The 26954-nt window shown below is 39.5% G+C and overlaps 1 long non-coding RNA gene across 1 annotated transcript in view; it reads right to left on the bottom strand.

Annotated features, from left to right (window-relative positions):
- LOC140506113 (uncharacterized) overlaps window positions 1-26708 on the bottom strand; it is a 319922-nt gene extending 293214 nt beyond the window's left edge. The window contains exon 1 of the long non-coding RNA XR_011967780.1: window positions 26425-26708. This is a non-coding gene — a long non-coding RNA (uncharacterized lncRNA). The remainder of the gene's footprint in view (window positions 1-26424) is intronic.
- Between the last annotated feature and the right edge of the window lie 246 nt (window positions 26709-26954).

Raw genomic sequence — 26954 nt, 5'->3', positions numbered from 1 at the left:
CAAATCATGCCCCATAACTCTGTCCTAAGTCTTCTTCTCTGCTCCCTCCCTACTATTTCTTTCATCAGTTCTGATGGTTTCAATTAGTCACTATGCAGATGACTCTCAGATCTACATTTCCAATCCTGATTTTTCTTAGACTTCTCTAATCTCACATCTCTAACTTTCCTTCACTCAGCTGTCAAACTGACCTTCCTAAAATGAAGGTCTGATATATCAATTAACTGTAGTGACTCCAATGGATCAAAATATCCTCTGCTTGACTTTCAAAGTATCTAAAACTGAAATTCTGAGAGACAAAGTTCTGAGCATGATCAATCAGTTTTTTAATTAAGCTAGCAGTAAGCAACAAATTGGCTCGATAGCCTCTCTCAATGACTAAAGACCTGGAGTTAGGGCTGAAGGGGCCTTTTAAATCTGTGTATGTCTTCCTTCTGATTGGCTGGACAGTACATCGTTGAGACCTCCCCCCCTCCCTCCGCCACTAATTCTCAGGTGACAGGATTCGTGAGGAAGTGGACTGGCCTTTATCGGTAACGATTACACCCCTCTTGACACATAAGGAATTCTTGTTGCTTTAACAGACCCAGCTGCCTCTAGCCAATATTGTCTGTTAAAGCAAAAGCCATCTCAACCAAGTCTTCTCCATGTAGACCAAGTCACCCCTAACTGATTAGAAAGCAAAGACAGGAAACTTGTCCCCCGGGAACAGCCTAGCTTAAGCTGGTTCTCTGTCTACAAAGTAAACAGAAGTGAGGGACCCATTTGCGAGGGGCCTAGCCCAAGCTGGTTAAAGAACAGATGCCTTGGGGGCTGGAAATGCTCACATTACTTAACAATCACACTCTTCAGAAACTGCCTGCCCTTCCAAAGCGGGGTCTGACAAAGGAGGATAAGGATGGATCACACATCAGTATTTATTAAATAATACGGCATAATATTAATTTTTCTCAAAAGCCTGGCACCTTCCTACCTTTCTAGTATTCATATACCTTATTCCCCTCCACATACATGGCCATCCAGTGACACTGGCCTCCATGCTATTGCTAGCACATAACACTCCATTTCCCAACTCAAAGAGTTTTCACTGACTATCCCCCATGCCAGGAATTCTCTCCCTCCTCATCCCTGACTCCTAGCTTCTCTGGCTTCCTTCAAGTCTCAGTTCAAAATCTATTGTCTTTAGAAGGCTTTTTCTTTTCTTTTTTTTTCTTTTTTACAAGTTCTCTTTCATCTTAGTGCCTATCCTCTGAGGTTACCCCCAATTTATCCCCGTGTATATTTTGTTTGCCCATAGTTGTTTATATGTTGATCCATTGGACTGTGAGCGCCTTGAGGGCAGGCTGGATTTTGGTGTGGTTATTTCTTTGTATCCACATCTACAGCATTTAGCAAAATGCCTGGCACATAACAGTGGGTGTTTTATAAATGCTAGTTGAGGGACTGACTGAATAATCCTCTGGTCTCTTGAGTTTTCCCTCTCATCCCGTTATCATACAGCTTTGCCCAATTCTGGTTTAGAGGCAAAATGCTTAGCAACAAAGCTCGCACAAGCTGCCTATTGGCACAGATCTTCTGCCACTGTTGGAGGTAAATGTGTTGAACCCCCCATAGCTACTAACAGCTCAAATGCCTCGGGACTGAATGATAGGAAGGAACCCCAGCCTGCTGGTGTCTGAAGAACTCCCCATTTAGGGAGTGTGTACAGCACTTAGCCCATCTGTCACTGCTAATACCCTGGTTATACCTAAGACCATCATACAACCTATGGAAATATATTGAAGGTATTACTGTCAAAGATATCTCCTCTCATATTTTAATTCAAAAGTTCCTTGTGACTAATAAATCTCATCCCAAACGAGATACATTTCAATGGCGTAAATGATGACTAGGATTTTAGGGAATCCTTTAAGAGAAGGGTTGGGGGTGTTGTAAATTAAGGTAGAAAACCCACCAAAAATGCTCTCAAGAGAGAGATGCACTTCCTCATTACTCTGGGACCTGAACAATGATCAAGTGATCTCACTGTGACTTCTTTTCTTGACTAACAGAGATCAGGAGCAGAAGCCAGGGAAGAAGTAAATCAAGAGAGGGATACACTGGGTAGGAAAGAATCAACCTACAAATTTTGATTTTCGGAATATTAATTTGATTTGGATATGGGGGCCAGAGTGCTTTGAATATCCAAATCTCTGAGCTGGAAAAGACCTCAAAGATCCATTCATACAATCCTCACCTTGAACACCTCCAGTGCTTTATGAGCGAGCCTGTTTCACTGTTGTACAATGATTAAAACTGTACAATTATTAAAAATTTCTTATAAATTTCTTTCATATTTTCCTATCTGCAAGAGGGGAAGATTCCCTGAACGCAACTCTCATGGTTCTGCTATGAGGATTAAAGGAGGAAAAAAGAGGATGTATAAAAATATGAATGTCCTCTGAAATCTTCTTAAACCCATTATTTCTTCTCATCTGTACTATTTCTACCCTATGGACCCACATTAAGAAAAGGTATAATCCCACTTCTTCATATAACAAGTATTTAAAAGTATTTAAAGTATTTCTTCAAGTATTTAAAAACAAAAGTTTCCCCTACATCTTCCATCCTCCTAGTAGGTTCCTATCTAAACTAGGCTCCTAACCCCACCCTCAATTTGGTGAGAGGTAGAAAATGGAGAGGTACTAGCAGCTGGGGAAATCAATTTCAAAGAAACTTGTTCCTTTAAATGTAGTAAGAGTTTCAAAACTGGAGCTTTGTTATTTAAAGAAGGCCTTCCCAAGTCCAAGGACTGTACACTTGATCAAATAACCAAGGTCTGTGCTACATACTCCTTGTGTGAGAAAGTTAAGAATGCCAGATTTCAGAGATAGCAAGATGGTCCCTCCAGAAATAGGAACGCTAGGCTCCTACCCTAAGTTTGGATGACTTATATGATTGTCATTCAGATATCTTTGAAGACCTTTCTCGATGCCCCTCCCTCCAAAATTATCTTGTCTATATTTTATATGCCTTTATATAGTCACATAAGAGGCAGTATGGTGCCCTTTCTACCCAGCAGAAAGCTGCCCTTAGAGCCAGGAAAAGCTGATTTCAGGCCCCACCTCTGACACATAATGCCTGTGTGAAAGTGGGCCAGTCACTTAACCCCTTGGTGCTCTAGGTAACCAAGAATATAAATTGAAGAAAAAGTGCCAGGTTGCATTAGTAGAGAGTGTTTCCTCATCTGGGACTTCCCAGTATCAACGAAACCACAGGTCTTATTCCTATGCCTATCCTTACGTACGTGTACATGATGTAGAATATAAGTAAGCTCCTTGGGGAGAAAGATTTCCATTTTTGCCTTTGTAATCTCCAAACTTAACACAGTGCCTCTCATGTGGTGGGTGTTTAATAAATACTTGATTGATTCAAAGAGTTACCCACATAGCTCGAGTAAAAACTGATTCTCTGTACCAAAAAGGAATCAAGAAGTGAAATGAAATGAGGTAAGTGGGTAATCTGTTTTCTGGAGTTTACTCAGAAAAGCCCTAGTCTGGGAATCTGAGGATTAGGGATTCTGCCCTAGCTCTGCCACTGATATCTCTGTCTCTCAGGGTCTCAGTTTTCCTGTTGGTAAAATGAAGGATGTAATCCCTGAACTCAATTCATAGGGATGCATTGAGTATTAAAAAATATGAATGTACTTTGAAAATCCTTGTGCATTAAAAACCCAAGGGATCACAAGGATGTAGTTGGGCCCCATGTTATGAAGTACTGCTAAGTGGACACTGCTCCAGGAACATCTGCATTTCACAAATAAGTCTGACAGCTAGGGATTTGTAACTAACCACTTCTGGGAAAATTTTGGGTTACAGAAATTGAATCAGATAGTTCTTTGAATTCCGAGACTGGAGTCAGAAAACCTAGGCTGGAAACCAGACTTGGCCATTTACTACCATTGTGACCTTGGCCTTAACCACTGGGACCTCAGTTTCCTCATCTATAAAATGAGTGAGGTAAGCTGTAAAGTACCTTCCAGCCCAAGATCTAGGGTCCCCTCTGATCCCGTGGTGCTATAAGCCTCTGAATCTATGATTCCAAAATTCTACAAAGTGTGACTGTCATACTATTCACTTCATCATTCACTAAGTACAAAATGAAGAAGCAAAGGTCTAAAAGAATCAAAATTGGGTTCACAGTATTGGCTTAAGGTCCCATATAATTTGTCCTAAGTTTACCTTCTGCTGTTGACTTGGTAGGCTTCAACACATTCCTGGGTTGTGGGGTGTCTCCTTTTGTTCTTTCTCCATGAATTTGGCTGACTTGCAGTACCTGGGTGAAGGCTAGACGGACTAACATCCCTATGCCTCCTCCAGCTGTTATTTCTGGGCAAATAATCAGTACCCTATATAAGCCAAGATTCCCTGTTCTCTCCATTTTATGGAGGGGTCAGTAATCCAGCAAATTCACACCTGGATTCAATAAAGCAGTTCTTCATTATTTCTACCCTATTAAATAACAGCCTTATTTCACACTGAAACAAAACCATTCTTCACTAACACCATCACTGACTTCAGTCTTACTGGAAGCCTGTAAGGTCAGTATCATTAGTCCTTCTATTTACCCATGGGGAAACTGAGCCAGAATAGAATGGCTCACTTTCTAAACACCCCAGTTACTCACTATTTCTCTTCTTTGACCTCTTTTTGTATCCCCATTGCTTAGCACGGTGCCTGGCACATAACAGGGCTACACTTGATAAATGTTGATTGATGTGTTGATATCTAGATCAAGCCTCATACTAGACTTCAAACACCTTAACAAACAATTCTCAAGTCTTTCTGACCACTTTCAGCATTATCTACTCTCTCCAAAATGCCCCCCTCCAAAATCTTCTCTTTATGTCCTCCCATTCCCTATGTCCTAATCAAAATGCTTCTCCAAATACATGAAATTCCTCTTTCCTCTTTCATAAACTCACCACTTCTACGAAACTTTCTCTGATAAGGAGAAATAAGATATCAATTCCAATAACCCCAGAGAGAAAACAAAAACAAAAACATGTCAATGAAATTATCTTCATATCACTTCTTTATTGTTTGTTCTTCATTCTCAAAGAGGACCATGACATCAAGGAGGTGATACCATGACTAGGGTGTGAATTGGATATAAGTGAGGGAGGGCTGTGCAAGGTCACCAACCTCACTTTAAACTGAGATCTGTTAAAGACCTTAGCTTAAAAAGGACATCCTGCATCCAGGGCCATCTCCAGTTGTCCTAATCTATATCTCATCATTTCTTTAGACAGAGGGGGAAAGAATTGTAGTGAAGACTTGGGGAGGAATCAAAAACAAAACACTTGATTGGGGAGTTAAGAGATCATACCCTCCGTTTCTAGCTCCATAACTAACTAACTGTGTGTCTAAGCAACTCACTTGACTTTTTTTGTATTTTATTTTATTTTTTCCCCAATTACATGCAAAAACTATTCTTTTGTTTAAGTTTTGAGTTCCATTTACTTGACTTTTCTAGGCCTCGCTGCTCTTATATGTGAAATCAGAATTTGGATTAGATGGTCTGTAAGGTTCACTGGGAAGCTAGGTGGCACAGTAGATATGTAAGCACCAGTATATGTACTAGTAGAGTGCTGGTCAGGAAGACTCATTTTTCTGCGTTCAAATCGGGCCTTAGACAGTTACTAGCTGTGAGACCCTGTGCAAGTCACTGAAAACTGTTTTATCTTAATTTCCTCATCTATAAAATGAGCTGGAGAAGGACATGGCAAAGCCCTCCAGTATCTTTGCCAGGAAATCCTAAATGGGGTCACAAAGACCTGGACATGGCTGAACAACAAGGTCCCTTTCTGTAATTTTACTGAAACTTCATGGCAGGTATATACAGTTTCTCATATTCTGTCCAGTATCTCACAGATTTGGAGGAATTCATTACAACATAAATTAATTGAGTAATGGGAAATCAAATGGTATGCCACAATGGAATATGGTATTAAGAACTGAGAACAGATGCCCCTTCCTTTCTCTCCCCCTTTCTTCCCTTGTCTCTTCTTTTTCCTTCCTTTCTTTCCCCCTTCCTTCCCTTCCTTTCCCCTCACCACCACTCTTGCCTTTCTCTAATCAGCAGACACTCTCCCACCTGGGCTACAAAGCAGACTATAGTCTCAATTACGTGACATATTCCAATAAGAACTCCAACAGTAATCTTCAGCACCTCACTTAGACTCCCTGGAGATATTTCACACTCTTCTCTTCCCACTTGGCAGTCTCACCCCATGGTCAGCCAGTGACTTCAAGTAATGGGAGAAAATGAGGGGTCTTTTCATGCTCTTTAACAGAACCTTTCATGCAGGTCTGAGATATATGAAATCCTCATTCACGGCTGCTGCAAGTTATCTGATTTGTCCTAAAAAATCCCAACCCATCCTACCTTCCCCAGAAAAAAAATAAAAAAACCCTAATATCTGTAAGTCTTTGGTCCCTTCTGCTCCCAGAAAAGGTCAACTATATAACTTTGTGTTTGAAATAAAAAAAGCAGTATCCCTAATTTTTCTTCAATAATCACTCCTAACCCCCATTGTTAGGAAGTTCTTCCCTTTATCTTGCCCAAATCTCACAACCCAAAGGGTAATCCCAATTTATCTTTAGTGGAAAGCAAATTTCCATTTTCTTCAAATACTGAATCCCGTTATGCAGGATTCTAAAGGATTCAAAGAATTTGAAAAGCAACTTCTTATTAAAAGAAGGAAAATTAATAAAATAAACTCTGTACCATCTAATATGGTTGATGAATAAGTTTTTCTGGGTAATCAAGTATTCCGTTTAATAGTCTGTATAAATATGTGTGTGTGTGTGTGAATAACACATCTACATGTATATATGTTAAAAGAACTAAAATAAAACAAAAATGTTTCCTGGCTTGGACAATCACTCTGGACAAATCACTTAAATTTTCTGGGCCTCCTTTCCTTCACATAATATGAGCAGGCTGGAATGGATGACCTCTAAGGCCCCTTCCATTTCTAAATCCTAGAGTCATATATACATAACATTAAATTTATTCTTTTTTTAAATATTTCTTTTATGATCTAAAAGGTACATGAAGATCTTTCAGTGTCTCAGGGACATCACAATCAACATTATTATGATTATAGATGTGAAGTACCAGGGAATTAAATTTCAGTTGTCAATCAACAAACATTTATGTGGCCAGGCACTGTGCTGAGTGTTGGGGAAACAAAGAAAGGTCAAAAAGACAAAAACAAAAGCGAAATGGTCCCTGCTCTCCAGGAGCTTACCATCTATTGATGGACTGTTTTGATAGAAAAACACCATATATCACACTTGTTTGCGCCTTCATTATACCAAGTCTCCTAAGTAGTTTTCCAACCTTCAATCTCTCCTCTAAGACATCCTTCTCTCTGTTGCTTAATTAATCTTCCTGAAACACAGAGCCTAAGTATGCATAGAGTATAGGCTAGGTGTGCTGGTACATAGGCTCCATGCAAATCTTGACCCTGATCATGTCAGTTTCCTGCTTGTTTAGGCTCAGAATTGTCCATTGTTTACCAAGAAGAATTCAAATTCCATACGAGGCTCTCCACAGTCTGGCTCCAATTTGCTTTTCTGGCTTTATCTCACTCTTGTGTACTCTACATTCCAGCCAAACTGGACCACTCAGCAAACTACTGCCATCTTTTCCCACCTCTGTGCCTTTGCTCTTGATTCCTTTTCCATCTTGGCTTCTTAAGATACTTCTTGTCCGTTAAGGCTCCACTCGGGTGATACCTCCTCTAAGAATCCTTCTCTGAGCCCAGGGAAAGTAATCTCTCCTAAATTTATATCTCTCCTATGCAGTAATCCTATCATAACTTGTTTTAGAATTATTTGTGTTCTTACTTCTCCAGGTAGATTGTAAATGCCTTAAGGACTGCTGTTGTTCAGTCCTTTAGTACTGCTCATGCAGTTTTCTTAAAGATTCTGGAGTGGTTTGCCATTTCCTTCTCCAGTGAGTTAAGGCAAACAGAGGTTAAGTGACTTGCCCAGGGTCAAATAGCTATTAAATGTCTGAGGCTGGATTTGAAATCAACCCTTCTAACTCCAAATCCAGTGAAGCACTCCATCCTCTAAGCTATCTGGCTACCTCCTATTCTTGAGGATCCCATTTTCCTCATCTTTGCTTTTCCTCTAGCCTAATACAATGTTTTGGACATGGTAAACACATAATAAATGCTGAAATGAATACTCAAAAACAAAAACCAGTGGATGAACTTGATTTGACAATAAAAGAGGGGAAGAGTTACTTCATATAATTTTCTTCTTCAAGGTTAAACACTCTAGTTGGTTCATCTTTAGCCTTTGAGTCTAATCCATTCCAAAAGAGTCAGAACAGAGAGGGCTAAATTTCTGCTTAAGGATTCATATTCCCTGGGCTTTGGAGCAAACATGAATATTAAGCAAGAAAACTACCTATTTAGTTCACTGGGAGATAGCACTTGCTTTGATTATCAAATGAGTTAATATATGTAAAGTGCTTGTTAAATAGTAAAGCACTAGAAATGTCAGTTATTGTTATTATTAATAATGATATGCAAACACCAATTTCAATTAACAAGGATCACCAAGGTTTTCTAATGATAAATGAAGGCCTTCAAGTACATCGAAGGTTAAACCTGTTTGACCTTTTCTTGTTCTACATTAAGGTCCCAGACATCAAAGTCACTGTAGAGTACAATTAGAAATAAATGACAGACAATCCATGTACCTTCTTTCTTTTCTTGGGGCAGGGGAATTAAAAATCACTAAAGAGAGAAAGCCATGATAGTAAAATAGGATCCACAGCCTTGGAATGTATTTGGTAAAACTTCCCAATGAGACAGAAACACACCTGTCAATGAAACTCATTTCAAGTAGGTTGGTCACTTGGATGCATGACATTCAGAAAATGAATTTGTATTATATTTCTCTTCCCTTTCCCAGTCAAACTTCTTGAGAAAACCATCTACACTGGGTGCCTCCACTTCCTCTCTGCTCACTCTTCTAAACCCTTCTAAACAATTGGGCTTCTGACCTAGTCATTCAACTGAAATTGTAGTCTCCAGAATTACCAGTGGGAACTCCCTGAGGGGCAAAGAGTACCTCCCAAAAGGAATCTGGATTTCCCAGTGAATGGTTCTCATGTTGAGAGGCAGCCTCAGAATCAAGAAGACCTGTGTTCAAACTCTACCTTTTACACTCTGAGGCAGTGATCCTGGGCTAGTGACTTAATTGTCCAGTACCCCTGGAAACTTTCTAAGACTGAACTGCAGAGCAGTTATTGATCTACAATTGTATTGGGAATTTTCCCATCCCAAAGAAAGCACAGATCTGGTCCAAAAAGAAGAAGAAGAAGAAGAAATCCATATGTAGGTGATTGATATAATTTTTCAAACACTTGAAAAAAAGTTATACAGTCGCCAAGCTTCTGTTCTCCTTTCCTCTTTTCAGTGCTTGATTGACGAGATTTAGCCACACTTAACCAATGCATTTACCAAGACAGATATCTTTCAGTGACTCCAGGGTGCCATGAATACCTGGCCTACCAGAATCAGGGTTCAGGCACATGCCTAAGCTAATGCCTGTCACAGTACCCAGCCTGGAAGGGGACATCTGGCAGTGATTCAGGGTATCCTCAAACCCAAGCCACAAGGAAGCCCTATAGGGTCAGAAACCAGAGCATGACGGCATTGACCTCAATCCATGGCATTTTGCTCTTTCTCAAAAGAAACTGAAATAAAGGGCAAAATGTGCTAGGAAGCTGAAAGGGGATCATTTGTATCACCACTACAAAGCCAAGGAATGCTGATCCTTTATGGGAAATACACAATACCTTCAAGACTGTATCTCAATTGGATCAAAAGATTTAGAGCTAAAAGAGGATTCAAGGTCATCTCATCCAACCCCTTCATTTTACAGATGAGGGAACTGAGGCTTGAGAAAGAAAAACAGGCATTGAAAGGGTTAACTATGATCCCTAGAAAATGAAATACTGGGTTGGGAAGCCCTACCTAGTACTGGCCTTCACCCCCTGAAGATTTGAAGACAAAGCTTTCTGAGGGCTGTCTGGACTGTATCTGCCCCTTTGGCCTTCACCTCAGGAGACATCTAGCCTTCCCAAAGACAAGGTTACAAGTTGACAAAGGAAGCTTTTTCCTTTAATCAGAACAGTACAACGTCCATGTGAACACTCAGTTGGTTCTTTTTGGATAATGTTGCTGCTACAAAGGTTGAGCTACTCCTTCCAAATTCAAACTCCTATGGAGGTGGGAGTTCCGATCCCAGGAGGTCAACCAAAGCAGAATATGATTTTGGAGTCTTCCCTTTCCCTCTGCCTGGGTCTGTGAACCTAACTCAGAAAAAGAAAAAGAGAGGGCGACTCGTTCCCTCCTCCTCCAGTTCCTCCTCACAGAGCCCCATAATTCATTCCAGCTGAACCTCCCTCTCCACAGGCCTCTTCTCCCCCTCATCCAGCCCCCCTTCACTGGCTGGAAAAATCAGTCAATTCCAGACTAAGGGCAACCACCTGTGTGAGCTTGGGATTGAGGCGGGAAAGGAGGGGAGACAGCACTTTAACCCTGTCTTTGCCAACAAAAGCTATCCACACTCCAGTGACTGAGTCCCAGAGGCCTCTACTTGCAGGAACATTTTGAAGAGATCATCCACAGTACCAAGAGCTCTGAACTTGCCTTTCTAACTAGTTAAGGTAAATGCTTTCCAAACTTAAAAGTTCTTACTGAAGAATGTCATTGACATAGTTATAGAAAAACTTTATAGTAATTACTAAGTTAATCATCTTAACATCTGGAGAATACTGCTAAGACTCAAAACACTTTCAATCATATTTGCCATAGGAAGTTGTTGTGTTCAGTTGTTTCAGTTATGTCCAACTCTTTGTGACCCCATTTAGACCCCATTTTTTAGCAAAGATGCTGGAGTGATTTGCTATTTCCTTCTCTAACTCATTTTACAGATGAGGAAACTGAGGTACACAGGGTTAAGTGACTTGCGCAGGGTCATGCAGCTAGTAAGTGTCTGAGATCAGATTTAATTCAGGTCCTTTTCACTCCAGGATCTATCCACAGCCCTTGCCATATGAAGTAGAACCCTTCAATTCATGCTAGCTCTGATGCTATCACTCCTCTGTCTGACTAGTACCCTTCAGTGGATCCCAACTGCTTACCCAATAAGATTCACACTGTTTAGCTTAGCATTCAAGGCCCTCCACAATCAAGCACCACCTTTTTTTCTTTTGTTATTCTCCTTTCCATTCTTTCTGCACTGCAGCCGAAATAGATGACTTGCCATTTCCTATACATATCCTGCATTCTCCCAGCTACTATACCTCTGGATATATATTACCCCTAGCATTAAGCTCTTGAAATCCTAAGCATCCTTAGAAGCCCATCAAATGTTCCCCCTCCATGAAGCCCTTCCTAATCGCTATAGTCTATTAACCCATTCCGTTACAAAGCCCTTGGTTTGCTCCTCTTTTATGAACTTATTTATCATTTTTCATTGTAGCTGCTTTTGCATGTTTTATATTCCCACCCCTAACTAGTGGGTAAACTATATGAGGTCAGAGACCATGTCTTACTCAATGTCTGCATTCTCTTCAAACCTTTATGTACGATTCTATACCTAACAGGTGCTTCATAAAAAGGAGGCAGCAGGAGAGAGTGGAAAGAGAGTTGCACATGAACTCAGTTAAGTCATGGATTGTAATATGGCCTCTGACACTTAGCAGCCTGGTGCCCATGGTCACATCTGTCGGGCTCAGTCTCCCCCTCTGTAAAATTGGGGTAATCATACTTCCATATCTACTTCACAAGTATATTCTTAATAGCCTTCCAACTCTTCTGAAGTTCTACAGTTCTGTAAATGTATACAAAGTACTTTGTAAGCCTGAATGAACTATATAAATGCCAGCTACTTCTACTGCTAAATGTCTGTTGAAATTGAAAGCATCTCCCATGTTAGTTTTGCTGAACTGCTTTTTTCCCCCTCTCCTTTTGTATTTTTTGTTGCAAGGGTTAGTTAGCTTTCTGGCCAGGAGAGGAGGGAAGGAAATTAAGAAGACGTAAAATCAAAAGATAGCAATTAAAAATTTTAAAGAAATTGAAACCATCTCCAACAAGGCAAGTGTGTTCTCCTCCCTGGGCTTTCCTCAGCTGTATAATGAGGGGGGTAGACAAGATGACCTCCGAGACCCCCTACAATCCTGACATGCAATGATACTGAGAGAAGATATAGTTCAGAAACTGGTGATGGGATACAGTATTCCCCCCACTTTCATTTTGCTGGTGCTAGGTAGTTACTAATGATCATTAACATGGGATGGGAGTTTCCTGGTACCCTTTGTGGAATGAGTTGGTGGTCTTCAGTCATTCCTAATGGGCAGGTGTAATTTATTTCCTATGTTTCCATTAGAAATACAATAGGGGAAGGCCAGAAGGGAATAATCCTTACCAAATGGTAAACTGTTTCTCCTTTTTTCCCCTTCCCCAACTTCCTGGAGGGGAGGAAAATTCATTGATTAGTATTAATTAGCTAATGATGGAGGAGCACTTTGAAGATGAAAAGACCTCTGGAATGCACAGCATTAGCTGATTGCAAAGAAGGGTGGATAAACAGAGAAAGAACCATATAAAATGCCCTGGCCTAGCCTGAACTCCTCACATGCCTTTGTCCCTCCCTGCACTTAGAGAGCTTGTCTCCACCACCACAGCCAAGAACACATTCTTAGCTGGGTTACATAAACCTCTAAAAATAGCAACTGATCATGGGCATACTAAGTGACCCTTGACTGCAGCCTTTTGATGGGCTATTAGGTTATTACAGTCTCTGCTTTCTGTTGCATGTTGGATCTGAAGATAAAAATCATTTTAAGTGCCTTTCCAACTTTAGAAGTATATCAGTTTCGTACTTTGGACATTTATTCATCTTGAGAACCACCGAAAAAGGTTTCCAGTGGTCAAGTAGGTTTTACCACAGATAGAGATTTGAATTCTTTTCTCATTCTTGTGGTCTGGAAAAAAAGGGGGAAACTTGAACAGAATGTAGTCAGCCTTCCTGCCTGGACTTGATAAATGAATTCAGATTAAATAGATCTGAGAAATAACAATATTTTATTTTTCATTTTCAATGTAATAAACATTTACTGAGTACCTACTATGTGCAAGGCAGTGAAAAAAAAGATCCTTAAAGAGCATGACATCTACTGGGAGCCAGGAGGAAGACGTTCCATAGATTCAGATCAGTATAATACCTCTCTGAATACTTAATGCATCGCTGCTACCCTTTTCCCAAATATCACACGAGTCCCTTTGGATTAGATAGTTAAATGGCATAGAAAATAGAACAATAGACTTAGAATTGGACCTCAGTTTAGCCTTAGACACTTAGCACCTGTAACCTCCGGGAAAGTCACTTAATCTCTCTGGGCCTCAGTTCCTTCATCTGTAAAACGAAGATAATAATAACATCTACCTCCTAGGATCACGAGGATCCCATGAAGTTACATATTTCACGTACGTTGCAACCTTTAAAGTGCTATAGAAATGGTAGCTATTACTTGATGGCAAAAACCTTTCCACTCTTTTTACTCCCCGCCTCCCCAGCACTTAGCATAAATTATAGTAGTCATTTCATAAATGTTTATTGAAGTGTGATGGTGTTATAGAAGCAAGGATCCAGAAAAAGTGTTCCTTGGAAAATGAGAAGTCAGATATTTTCACAGGGTGGGAGATTAAGCAAAACTTGAAGGAGAAGGTGGAAGTACCTGATCTTGGAGGAAGAGAAGGTTTTCATAGGAGGACTAGCATTCCAGGCATAGAGGCAGGAGAATTCATGATGGGATTAGCGAATAGATAATGGTCTATAAGCATTTGTGAGGAGACTATTCTTATGATATACTATGCTAGGTACTGGAAGAAATATAAGGAAAAAGGCATGATGCTTAGCCTTGAGGGTAACCATGGGTAGGCATTCTCCAATATATCTGATCTCATCAATGTCATCAGTCTCTCCATTGCTCTTTGAGTTATATAAGTATACTATGGAGTATAAAAAGTGAATGAGGAATACAAAGTGCCGTGTGATCAGGAGAAAGAAAGAGAGTAATCATTTCTACTGGGAGGAATAAAGGAAAGCTTCCTAGAGGAAATGGCATTTTAACTGGACCTTGAAAGGTCAGATGATATTAGGCTGAGATTGAGGAGAGAAGATTCCATATATAAGGGTCAGCATGAACAAAAACATAGACACAAGAAAGGTAGGGCCATGCTAAAGGAACTATTCCAATTTCATTCAAGGAAAAGTGATGTGAATTAAAGTTGAAATATAGAGAGTAGACTCAATCTATGAAAGGCCTTGAATGCCTAGCTAAAGAGTCTTAACTTTATTGCAGAGGTGATGTAAAACCATTGGAGGGTTCTGAACCATGAAGTGACAATGATCAGATCTGGAGATTTATGTAGCAGAATAAACTAGAGGTTGAAGAGACTGGAGGTGGAAATACCTATTAATATATTGTAACAGTATGGGTATAAGTTAATGAAAGCTTACATTTCAGAGGTAACAATGAAAAAATAAAGAGGGAAGAGATGACAGAACGATTCAACAAGATTTGGTGACTGATTGGATGGTGTCTGAAACCTGTAAAACAAGTTTTTTTTCACAGAAACAATGTATAAAAAAAAGAACCAACCCAGTAGTTAGGTTCCCCAGGCTAGCCCACAATAGCTGATTTAATCCCTAGAAGATCTCAACTACACAAGTGCTATTTCCATGTAACCTAGCCTCCATTTATAACATCATTTCTACAGGAAAATACATATCAAGCTCCAACTTGGGAAACCAGAAAGACTTCTCTCTTGACAGTAAACTTTCCCCAGCTTTAATGACAGCAGACACCACTACAGTGGGAAAAGAAATAGGAGGACTGCTAGAAAGGATGATGAGAGAGGTGGGAGCTGCAGGTTATAAGGCAGGAGCTTCTGGGATAGTGGTTTTGGCAGTAGATCAGCAGTTCTAGAGGAGGGCCAAAGAGGCAGAGTGGGAGCAGTACCACTAGTTGGTATATGCCAACATCACACCTAAGTTAGGTGTGAATAAGTCAGGGGCTACTTGCAGTGAATTCCAGAGTCAGAGAGAACTTTAATTTCTGTTTTTAATTATCCATTGATTGTATCATCCATCTCATTTTTGCTTTACCAGAATGGATGACCAAAAACTGACCGCAAATGAGTTTTAACAACTACTCAAATGTGTGGCCTATTAGAAAGAACAATGAATATGGATTCAAGAAGATGTGAATTCAGATCTCTCTCACCATGTACTCATTTATTTGGCAATTATTATGCATTTATGCTATCTATATTCTAGCAGCTGTCTCTCCCATTGGAATAGAAACTTCTAATGAGTAGGGATTGCTGTAGTCCCCCAGCGCCTGGCACATAGTAGGCACTTAATAAATTCTTGTTCATTGAGGGAAAATAAAGTACTACATTAGATGACAGGAGTCCTGCTCTCACTTAACAAATTTTTGTTATTTGATTGATAATAGAGTTAGGCTCTAGGTGTTCTGCTCTCATGGAGTTGGCCCTCAAACAAGCAAACTGTAATAGATACATAAATATGAATAACTAACAATACCTAGAAACAGAATATGAGAACAAAGAGCTATATGCATTCTACGGAAGGAAATATTTTCAATCTGCAATATCACAGAACATTTGTGAAAAAATTCTTTCTTGGATCCAAACAGCTAACTTCTAGAAAGTTCGCGCTTGTCTGCATCTATTTTTATGTGAGCAGAAAATCTACCTTCCCCTGATTACTGGGCAAACTTTCTCTCTTCTGCAACTCTCCTGCCCTCTGGTGGTGGGTGGGCGTGTAGGATGTTGCTGCCTAGACCTGTCATGTATTTAAAAGTTCTGAATTAAATTGTTTTAAATTATAGTGCTTTATGAGTACAAAAATATTTACCTATTTTATCTTATTTGACAATGCCATAAAATAAGTAAAGAGATATATCAGAAGTTTCACTTCTAATCTGTAGGTATTAGTTAAATATGTAACAATTATTATCCCCATTTTACAGTTGAGGAAATTGAGGCTCAGAAAAAAGTTATGACTTGACCATAGTCACATTGTGTCTAAGTGACTGAGCCTTAACTTTGTCAGTTCTTCTTTCCAGTTACACCTCTTCTTCTTTTGTCACTACATAATGCTGTCTGTTAAGATTTCTGTAAACTCAGAATTAACAGTACTTCCAAAGGAGACTTTAAATTCCTTCCACTGGTCTACACAGGCAAAACAAACTGGATACTTGAACAAGTATTGGATTTAATCCATGGAAGTGGTTCAATTGGTTCACTGGAGGACACTGGAAATCTACATGAAAAGAAGTTCACTTCTGTATCCCATGTGTGTATCACATTGTGACCACAGATCATTCATCCCAGGGACAGACGTACCATTGCTGGAAATTCCAAATAACTGCTTAACAAACCAACAATGGAATACGTCTTCACAAATCACCCTCTCTGGCCCTAAAAGAAGAGTTTTCCATCCTTTTTTTTTTTTTTTAAAGAATCTGTTACATTCTGTTCAACGTAGCGACCAGTCTTTTTTTTTTTTTTTAAACGAGTTTGCTCCCCGTTCAGTTTCTGAGTCAGTTTGCAGATCCCTGGTCTTTCTCCTGCCCTGATTGCTGGCCTTCTGAAAGCCCTACAGCTGGGGCTTCCATCTTGCCGAGCAGATTTTCCAACAAAGTCCCCCTCCCTTGGCTGCGCTCAGGGAGCTGCCCTCCAGAGCCGCCTGCGTGTCCGCCAGGGGCTCCAATGCCTGGATTTATTTCCCACATCTTGGACGCATCCCTCCCTCCCCCCACCCCCATTCCTAAATCCTACAGCCATGACAGAAATAAATTAGCTAGAGGTACAGGTCACACCTTGGAGAGCAGGGAGCGTTCTGTGGGAAATCAATAGAGAAGATGGGATTCTCGAACAGTCGAAGCAGAAGGAATTATGCATTGACGGCCATGCACGGATCAAACAAAGGCGCCTGGGAACAGCGGTCCTCCAGTGCACACAGAGTTCATGCATTCAGCCACCTGAACCCAAGACCGCCTCGCCCTGCACGAACAGCCCCCCTAAACACCTGTGTGCAGGGGGGAGGGAAGCTATTTTGAGAGGCAGCTAAAGGCTCCAGACGTCAAAAAAAATGTTTTGTTTTTGTTTTAATCGCTAGAGCAGGCTCTTGGGGGAATTTTGAGGGGGTGTCTGCTCCCTGGCAACGAGAGCTGAGGCTAGAACCGGTTTGCCTGAATCTCTCATTTAGTTTCATTCAACCAGCATCTGTGAGGTGCAAGGCACTGTTAGGTGCTGAGTCTGCAGAGGAGAAACAAAGGTTCCTTCCCTCAGGGAACTTACAGTCATTTTATATCAAGTATATATTGTATCAGTATATACTGTATCAAGGAGTAGACAATTTATATGTTGCTAAGTATGAGAAACAGAAAGCACGTGGGAGGAAAGGAAAGAAGCAGACAAAATACTCAAGAAAGCCTAAGGGGGAGAAAACACTTTTAGCTGAGTCTTTGTTTAAAACCCAGAGTAGCCCAAGGTGGATTCTTTGTCCTCATGAGCTATATGGTTTTCCTGCCTGAACCCAGCACAGGGCTATTCTCAAAAACATTACCCCAAATCCAGGTAGGCATTGTTTCAAGGAAATTGTATCTCTTTACCCTTTCTAGTCTACAGTTTCTTAATGTGCAAAAAAGGAAGACTGAACTAGATCTCTCAGGTCCCTTTTCAGCTTTAACATTGGAGGATTTAAAAATTCTTGTCCATTCTTGCAAGGTAAAAGAATCCTGGACTTGGAGTTTGGATGATTCACAACCCTGTCCACTTACTAGACAGGTGATCATGGGCAAGCTCCCCAATCTCTCTGAACATCAGTTTCCTTATTGGTAAAAATGTCTATGTATAATTCATATTAATTCTTGTAATATTTCTCTCCCTGGGTTGTTTTGAGGAAAGTGCTTCATAAACCTTTAAAAGACTATAGGAATGTGAGCTATTGTTACTTTTACCAAGAACCTGTTTCTTTCCTTTCCTCTTTACCTTGTGGAGATTATTTCTGTGGTCACAGAAATAATTTGGTAGGGATGTCAATGGCTCATGGGGCCCAGCCCCCTTCTTCCAGGCAGGTCTGTGCTTGTTCAGGTTATTTGTACTCATTTCAAAGCTCTTCAAGAAAGGCTATTCCACAACCTGCCCTGATAACCTCTTCTACTGTTTATTTCTGCGAAAAGTCAGAAATTCCTTCCTTTTGCCTAACCCAAGTATACATTTCCTCCACCTTCTTGTCATCTCCCTAATTGTACATCTTCTAAAAGCTCAGGAAGTGATGCAGACATTAGCAGGGTACTGAGAGCTTTTGGTGCTGTCATGGGGAAAAAAGAAAAGGTTTCACAGGATGTTGCACAGCGGTATTTAAGTCAGAGGACCCAAATTCAGGTTTGGCCTTTGCTGCTCACTCACCACCTGTGGGGGTGAAACTGGGCAAGTCAGTTCACATCTCTGAGACTTAGGGTTCTCTGTAAGATAAGGGAAATGAACTAACTGGGTAATGTATAAGGTCTTTTCTAGTTCTGAATTTATAGTCCTATAAATAGTACTAGCCCAGTTCAGTTAGCAACACAGCACTATGTCCCATTGGTAAAGGAGAATACTTGTTAAGGCAGAAAATACGGACGTTCTTCCATTTGCCAACAAGCACCCATAATTAAAGAGACATAACTACTGAGGTAGCATGGTATAGTAGAAAGACTGCTGGATCTGAAAACAAGAGAGAGCAGAGTTCAAATCTCTAACACTTAACTATGTGACTATGGGAATCCTAAGCCATAAAATCCTAAGCCCAAGTTTCTTCTTCTGTAACGAGAACAGTAACTGTCTTTTGACTCAGAGTTGTTCTGGGGATTAAATGAAGTATTTGTAAAGCACTGTTAGTATCTGATACAAGGCCTGGAGTCAAAAAGACTCCTCTTCCTGAGTTCAAATCTGGCCTTAGACAGTTTCTAGCTGTGTGATCCTGGGCAAGTCACTTAACCCTTTTTGCCTCAGTTTTCTCATCCATATAATGAGCTGGAGAAGGAAACAGCAACCACTCCAGTATCTTTGCCAAGAAAGCCCTAGAATGACGTCAGATAGTCAGACATGACATGAAAAATGACTGAACTGAATACTAGTATTAGTTATTATTACTCCAGTTCTAGGACAGCCATATCTCATTTGAAAAGAAAATGCAGTTGAATTTTAATTCATCCACTTTCAGCAGTCAAATAACTTTATCCATTGTGATAATTAACCTGCACTTTACAAAGAAGGAGCAACCCTCAAAAGGCAGACAGTCAGCAGCACACGTGATGTTGTATCTTGACTTGCCTAACTTTGGACAATAAATGATGAGGGATCCAGTAGCTGGGTAAAATATAATTATCTTGCAAAAAGTGTGATAAGAGATTTTGTCATCTTAGATTCTATGTGATATCGAGATATAGATAGGCGTGTGTGTGTGTGTGTGTGTGTGTGTGTGTGTGTGTGTAAGGGGGTGTTGTAATATCTTCATAAGGAAGAGAATGCTGTGTGATGTTCCCTAAACATTATTTTAAAAAACAAACAGATTTTATTTTTAAGTTTGAAGAAATTCTAGGCTTAAGCCCATGGACAGAGAATCTAAAAGGAAGATGAATGGGAGACTCTCCAAAACAAAATTCTTACAATTAATCATGAATGCCAACGAAGAAGCAAAAAAGAAAGACCTCCAAAGAGATAATGTGGCTGCAAAAGGTGCCCTTTAACAAGTTCAGATTTTGTAAAGACTTGGCAAAAATAAATAAATAAATAAACAAAAGAAAAAATAAATAAATAAATGGAAGACAGAGACGCAACTAAGAGTGACTATAAAAGAACATGAACCTTGTAAGAGTAATATCATTAAAGTTAAAAACTGGAATGAATTTGCAAAAAAAAAAAAATTAAGGGGCCACAAAAAGAATTTATGTATGCCCAAAGCAAAAAGAACAAAGAAAACACATGCCTACTTCTTGGGAGGATAATAGAATGATAATAGATAGACAAAAGGCAAAATTAAATCAACTCCTATTCTTCTTGTCTTCTTGATCAAGGAGAGTTTTTCTTCAAATTGAAAAAAAAGTAGAACAAACCTGGTTAAGAGGAAATTGAATCTTCTCAGATATATGAGGAGATTGGCTGATAGCTCCTAGCCTTTAGAAAGATTTCAAGGTTACTGGTCCAAACAAATTATCTACCCCCACAGAACAGTGGAATCATTTCATTTACACTACTTATCTCACAGGATCATTATTTTAAAAAAGCATCTTGTGAACTTTAAAAGCATAAAGAGATCTGGGAAATTGCTACTAATGTGATTACTACTAGTATCATACCAAGAACCTGTTTCATTCCTCCTCTTCTCCCACCTTGTGGAGAACATCACATGTAATCATGGGAATAAACTGGAAACCAGGACCTCCACAGCTCGCCTGCTCCACTCCCCTTCCCCTGTAAAGGTCAGTGCCTGCCTAGTTCTTCCAAGTGATCCTTTACTTTCATTTCAAAGCTCCTCAAAAATGGAGATTCCACAACCTGCCCTGGAGACCTATTCCACTGTTTATGGAACTTGCAAAATAAAATTGCTGAACCACTTGTTCATTATCTTCAAAGAATCATGGAAAGTGGGAGAAGTGCCAGCATAGGTAAGTGGAACACATTTCATTAAGCTATACAATGAAAAAACTTTTTTTTTTAGGTTTTTTTTTTTAGGTTTTTGTTGTTTTTTCTTTTTAAGCAAACAGTGAATACTGTATCATAAGGGATATTCTTTTTATTCAAAAAAAGTAAAGCAACTTCTTTTAAAAATTAACAAGAATATTTTAATTTTTAAAATACAATTTTTTAAAATGAGACACAGAATACAATTTTTTTTGGATATATTAAGGTATACCTGGACACAGACTGTATGTTAATCTATAGGTGTCAACAAACTAGAATCAGGCAAGTGATTTCCTATTTAGAAAAAAGGGAGGGGTAGAGGCCACAAACCAGTGAATTTGACGTAAAACCCTCGAAAAATTCTAGAATAGATGGTCAAATGAACACTTGGAAAGGAAGTGATCACTAGGAGTCAGCATGGATTGACTAGGAGAATAAATCATGCAAATGAACTTAATTCCATTTTTGATGGGGTTTCTGGACTGAAGTCCTTTCCCAGTTCCTCACTGCCACATTCTCAAGGGCTTTGCTAACAAAGGACAAGTTCTGGCGGGCCCTGCCCAGCTGGAAAGGGTTTTATATGGCAAATGATCATCTGCCTGTTTGAGAACCAACTTACCTCAATTCCAAGAGATTCATCACCCAAAGGCTGATCCCTAGATGATGTTTTAAAAAGCCATGGCAGGTTAGAAAGAGGATCTATTAAGGCCAACCAGGAGTACGTGCTTTGTTGTTGGAGAGATTACCACACCAACAAAATCCCAGATCATATAATCACTGAAGACTGGACTGGTGGCTCAGAAAAATGCCATAGTTTCAGTACATCTGATTTTCAGTAGGGTTCTCAGGACAGTTCATTAACCTCTCTGACCCTCAGCTTCCCCATGTGTATAATGGGGAAAATAGTACTTGCAATAGGTAACTGATCTAGAATCCACTGTGTGTATAGCAAATTGTCTGATGCTTAGCTGATTGAACAATCAATCCCAAAAGGTATTGATTAATTAATTAATATCACCTTGGAGGGTGGTATATAGTGAAATACTCTAGGGTTCAGTCCTCCACCTTGTACTGTTCAACATTTTTAGCCAATGACGCAGATGATGAAATAGCATATGTCTCTAATTTTCCAGCAACACAAAGCTAACATGCTGAATGACAGAACTGGCAACCAAAAATTGGGACAATATAGAGAAATTGACCTAATCAAAGATCTAATCAAAGTTTGAGTGAAAAGTCTTGTACTTGGGTTCAAAAAATCAAGAGGACAGGGGTAAGATGAGAAAGATGTGGTTAAATGGCAATTCATGTAGAGAAGACTTCTGAGTTTTATTGAACCGTCAATGTGATATAACTGCCCAAAAAATGAATGTAACCTTAGGCTGAATTAATAGAATATCTCACCTTACTCTGTTAAGTCAGGCCATTCCTGGAATATTGGGTTTGGTCCTGGGCACGACACTTTAAGAGGGACATTAAGATGGAGGGGTTGGGAAGGGGTATCCAAAAGATGATGACTACCATGATTGAGGAAACACAAAAGCACATTCTCTGAATAGTGCTTGAAGGAAATGAGGGTGTTTAACTCAATAAAGAGAGGAGTTAAGAAAGACAGAATATTTTCAACTATTTTCAACTTTCTAAGTCTCATTTTCCTCATCTTTAAAATAGAAGTGTTAATGCCTAGCTCACGGGGTTATTGTGAAGTTCAAATGAGACAATGTTTGTAAAGTACTTTGTAAATGAAAAGGGGGGTATATAAATGTCATTTATTGTTTAGAACTGTTGTAATGTATAGGTGTTTATAACTCTGCGATTTCCAGGCCCAGGGACAGAGTTGCACATTCAGCTGATTTAACTATATTGTCATGTTGAACAAAGGATATTGAGGGTGTATATGCCCCGACCACCTCATTGCCACCCAGGGTCTTCAGGCCAGTTGTTTCTGGTCCTGAGAGATGAAGTAGCATCCTCAAAATCTCAGTCAATCTACCTGGCCTAGAAATAGAGGTGGGTTCTGAATTGCCCAAGGAGGGTATAATCTGGGGGCTTTGCAATGAGGTAGAAAAGGGAACTGAAGCCTTTTATAAATACCAATCTAGGGTAATCTATAAATACCAATTTATAAATACCAATCTAGGACAAACAGATACCTGGGTACTTCTGAATAGGAAGGAAGGAAAGAAGAAAGGAAGGAAGGAAGGAAGGAAGGAAGGAAGGAAGGAAGGAAGGAAGGAAGGAAGGAAGGAAGGAAGGGAAGAGAAGGAAGAGAAAGAAAGAAGAAAGGAAAGGAGGGGAAGGAAAAATTTAATAAACTTAATTTAATAAATAAAAATTAATACATTTATTCCTGTACCTTCCAGTTTATTAAGTACCTATTTTATGCCAGGTACTATGCTAAGCACTTAACAATTATTATCTCATTTGAGCCTCACAACTACTCTGGGAGGTACCTACTATTATTATCCTCATTTTATAGTTGAGGAAACTGAGACAAATGGAGTTTAAGTGACTTGCCCAAGGTTACACAGCTAGTGTCTGAGGTGGGATTTGAACTCCAGTCTTCCTGACTCCAGGACCATTACTCTATCTCCTATACCACCAAGCTGCCTGTAAGTATAAGAAGAGGGGTTGGTTGAATTCCACTGGTGTTAGGACCTGCACTTATGCACTCATCAGTCATTCTAGCATTTTCTTTCTACATACCCTCCCTTCCCCATATCCCCTCTAGTAGAAGGGACCCAGTCTAACCAAACTACATCAGTATGCTGTATTTATGTGTAGGCATGCCATTTCAGATGCTTATATTTTATATCTTCAACCAGATTTTAAGCTTCCCAAGGTCTGGGATCCTAACTCATTTTTTTGTACTGTTCTTTTCCAGTGGTATCCTGTGCTCTACACACAATAAACACTAAATGAGTTATTTGTTATCAGGTATTATTTTCCCCGTTATACAGATTGGAAAGCAGAGTCTTAAAGCCTTTAAGGGACCAGCTCAATGTCACATGGTTACTAAATGGCATAGTTGGAAAAAAGCCTCTGAGTCTCGTGTTCTTTCCATTACACCACACTGTCTTGGAAATTTATGTATATGTGTATATATATATATATATATATATATATATATATATATATATATATATATATATATATATATATATATATATATATGCCTTTTTTTTAACCTCTTGCCAAATTGTTAACCATATGACTTAAGGTAAATAATGTAATATCAATTTTCTCCTCTGACCAGTTGGAAATAGTCATCTCAGCCCTACGTATTTCACACAGAATATTTTAAGCTTAAATTAGATACCAGATGCTAAAGTATTTTTAAAGGTCTTTGTATATGACAATGCGGTAGTCCTTTTAGGTCTTCAAAACAAAAGAAAGCAGAAAAATCCAAGATATTATTAACAGTGTAATAAGGAACACTTGGTACAAGGTTCTTTTTCTTCGTTATCACTGTTGTCAAAATTCAGAATTTATCTAAATGAGAGACTGAAGAGATCCAGCTACCTCCGTTGTTCCAGCTTCTTTTTACATCTGCTACCATATTTGAAATTTGGTCAGGAGGTGACCAAATCAGAGATCATCAGAGTTACATGCATGTTGAAAAGGGAGGGGAAAGAAATTCATAGAGCATATAGCTCCTTGCCTTCATTCCCAATCCTGGGACTCCAGACACAGTTTACTAGGTGATACTGCCCATTGACCTAGACCTTGATTACTAGGAGCTTCAAGAAGTCATCTTAAGAGATTTCTTTTTCTCTGGTTCAACATACCAAGAGTTAGGCCACATGCTAGAGTAGAAACATGGAAACTGAAATAAAGTTGTATTTCTTTGGCTAAACCCTTAGGGAATCTATGCTGAAAAAAAATGACCAACTAGGGCAGCATTTAGTCTTGGAAAAACAAAGGCAGGTGCAGAAGAAAGGAATCTGGAGCAAATTCAAAGGCCTAGGGGCCCAGTGAGGTGGTGTTGCTGCATCCATCAACATGGCTCCTAGATGGCTGAAATACAAAGCCACATCTAGGGGAAGGGAAAAGGTCATAGCTCCAGGTCTGCCCCTTTGTGGCTCCCTCCTGCTTTTCCTCTATGATTCTTGACCCTTCTGGCTCACTATCCAGTCCACTAGAATGGACTGATTGAAGTTAAGAGAGTATCAACAGAGCCTTAGCTCCTGCCTGGCCTTACTTCCACCACTCCATCCTAAGACATAAAGATGAGGAGGGGGTTGGGAGTCTAGGGGGTGGGGAGGGAGAAAGCAAGGGTCTTTGGGTTTCCTATGAAACAGAAGCATTTCCATTTTCCTTCTCTGAATAGTCATCCAGTCTGATTTACACATTGATAAGATTCAATGCTTTTTATCCCAGCAAATATTTAATCCCTAACAGATCAATAACTTTCTCCTTGCTATTCATTTATGAAGGAAAATAAATCCCTTCTTACTCTTAAAATTCTTGAATAAAATTATGCCAGAACCCAGGATGTTCTGATCGTAGACACATCCATGTGATCTCACAGACTCAGCTCCCTAAGGTTTTTTAAAAGAGGCTGCCCTTGCTAACTTTTACTTAGCTGCCAGGATCTCATCAATCTAGGTTTTCCACATTGATTTCCATATGATGTTACAGAACTACAATGTAAAACCTAGTCTTTGAAACAAAATTTTTTTAAAAAATTAGCAACCTTCAACCATGATTAAACACATAATGTTAAAAAAAAAACCCAACCCAGTGATCTTACAGTCACATAGCTGCATGAACTTTCATTCCTTTTTCTCCATTTGCAAGACTTGTGCATGACTTTTCTCTGTCCAGTGTTTCCATAGGCCTAACCGTTTTTATGCCTGTTCTGCTGCAAAAGTGACAATAAAAGCTGCACCTCGCTCTGTCATTTGCAGTTGATTTTCCTTGAGTCTTAATAGTATTAAGAACCGAATTAAAAGCTTCTCCTATTCACCAAAGACTAATACATCCCCGAAGGCCCCTGAAAGTTTGAAAAAATACCACCACTACCACCAACAAAAAAAATGCCTCTTCCAACTGTGGCAGCACCAAAAATAGTAACTTTCAAAAGCCAGCATCAAGGCAAGAACTAATAAAGAAGACCTCTCCATTCACATCAGTATGGTTACAGCAGCCTACCACAATACTTAAATTAAAAAAAAAAGAAAAAGAAAAATCCACAATTTATGGTGGAGGGAGTACCCTAATGGAGAAAGAAAGAAAAAGAGAAAGAGAGAGAGAGAGAGAGAGAGAGAGAGAGAGAGAGAGAGAGAGAGAGAGAGAGAGAGAGAGAGAGAGAAAGAAAGAAAGAAAGAAAAAGAAAGAAAGAAAGAGAAAGAAAGAAAGAAAGCGAGCTTTTAAATGCAAATTATCTAAAGACACATTTTGTCTGTGTTCTGGAAATTTAATCCAGCATAGAGGATTTTTTTTTTTTTGGTGGAAGGATTTGTTGTATACACATACTTAGCTGGAAAGGTGGCTGAATTCCTCCTAGTTTAATTAACAATTTTAAAATGAAAAAGTTAGCCCCTGCCTCCATTAGCTCTTTAAAGACTTTATTAGCATTTACTGACCTAAGTAGTCTTCAGTTCTCAGGTAGCAAAGTTTCTTTTCTTCTCCACTGAAATGCTCATATGAACATTCAAGGACATTGTATTACTGAACTGATCAGAAAAGAATATTGTTTCCAATCTTCTGGTGCCCTACACCGAAAAAAAAAAGAAGAAGAAAGCAAGCAAGCAAAATGCAGACTAATCAGGCATTATTCTTCCTTGTGGAAAAAAAAAAGTAAATCCAGTATTCTGGAATGAGTTCAAACATAGCTTGACAGGCTACAGGAGAATTTACACTGAGCATGCTTAGCCCTGCACTGCTTGCATGAAACACTCTTAATGAATATCACTTCCTTCCCACTGGCTACTCCTGCTGGAAGTCCACACCCACTCCTCTTTCAGAAGTCAGGAATGTCGCTTCAACCAAAGTCCAGAAAACATGCTATACCCAGACAAGGCCCCAGTGATCAATAAACTCTCAGGTTGTGACCTGGAGGTCGGCTTGTCAAATAGACCATGGGGGTAAACTTCTGTACCTGTTTATATTCTTG

Source organism: Notamacropus eugenii, chromosome 5 (assembly GCF_028372415.1).
Source record: "Notamacropus eugenii isolate mMacEug1 chromosome 5, mMacEug1.pri_v2, whole genome shotgun sequence".
Taxonomy (NCBI): domain Eukaryota; kingdom Metazoa; phylum Chordata; class Mammalia; order Diprotodontia; family Macropodidae; genus Notamacropus; species Notamacropus eugenii.
This window is presented reverse-complemented; position numbering and strand designations above follow the sequence as displayed.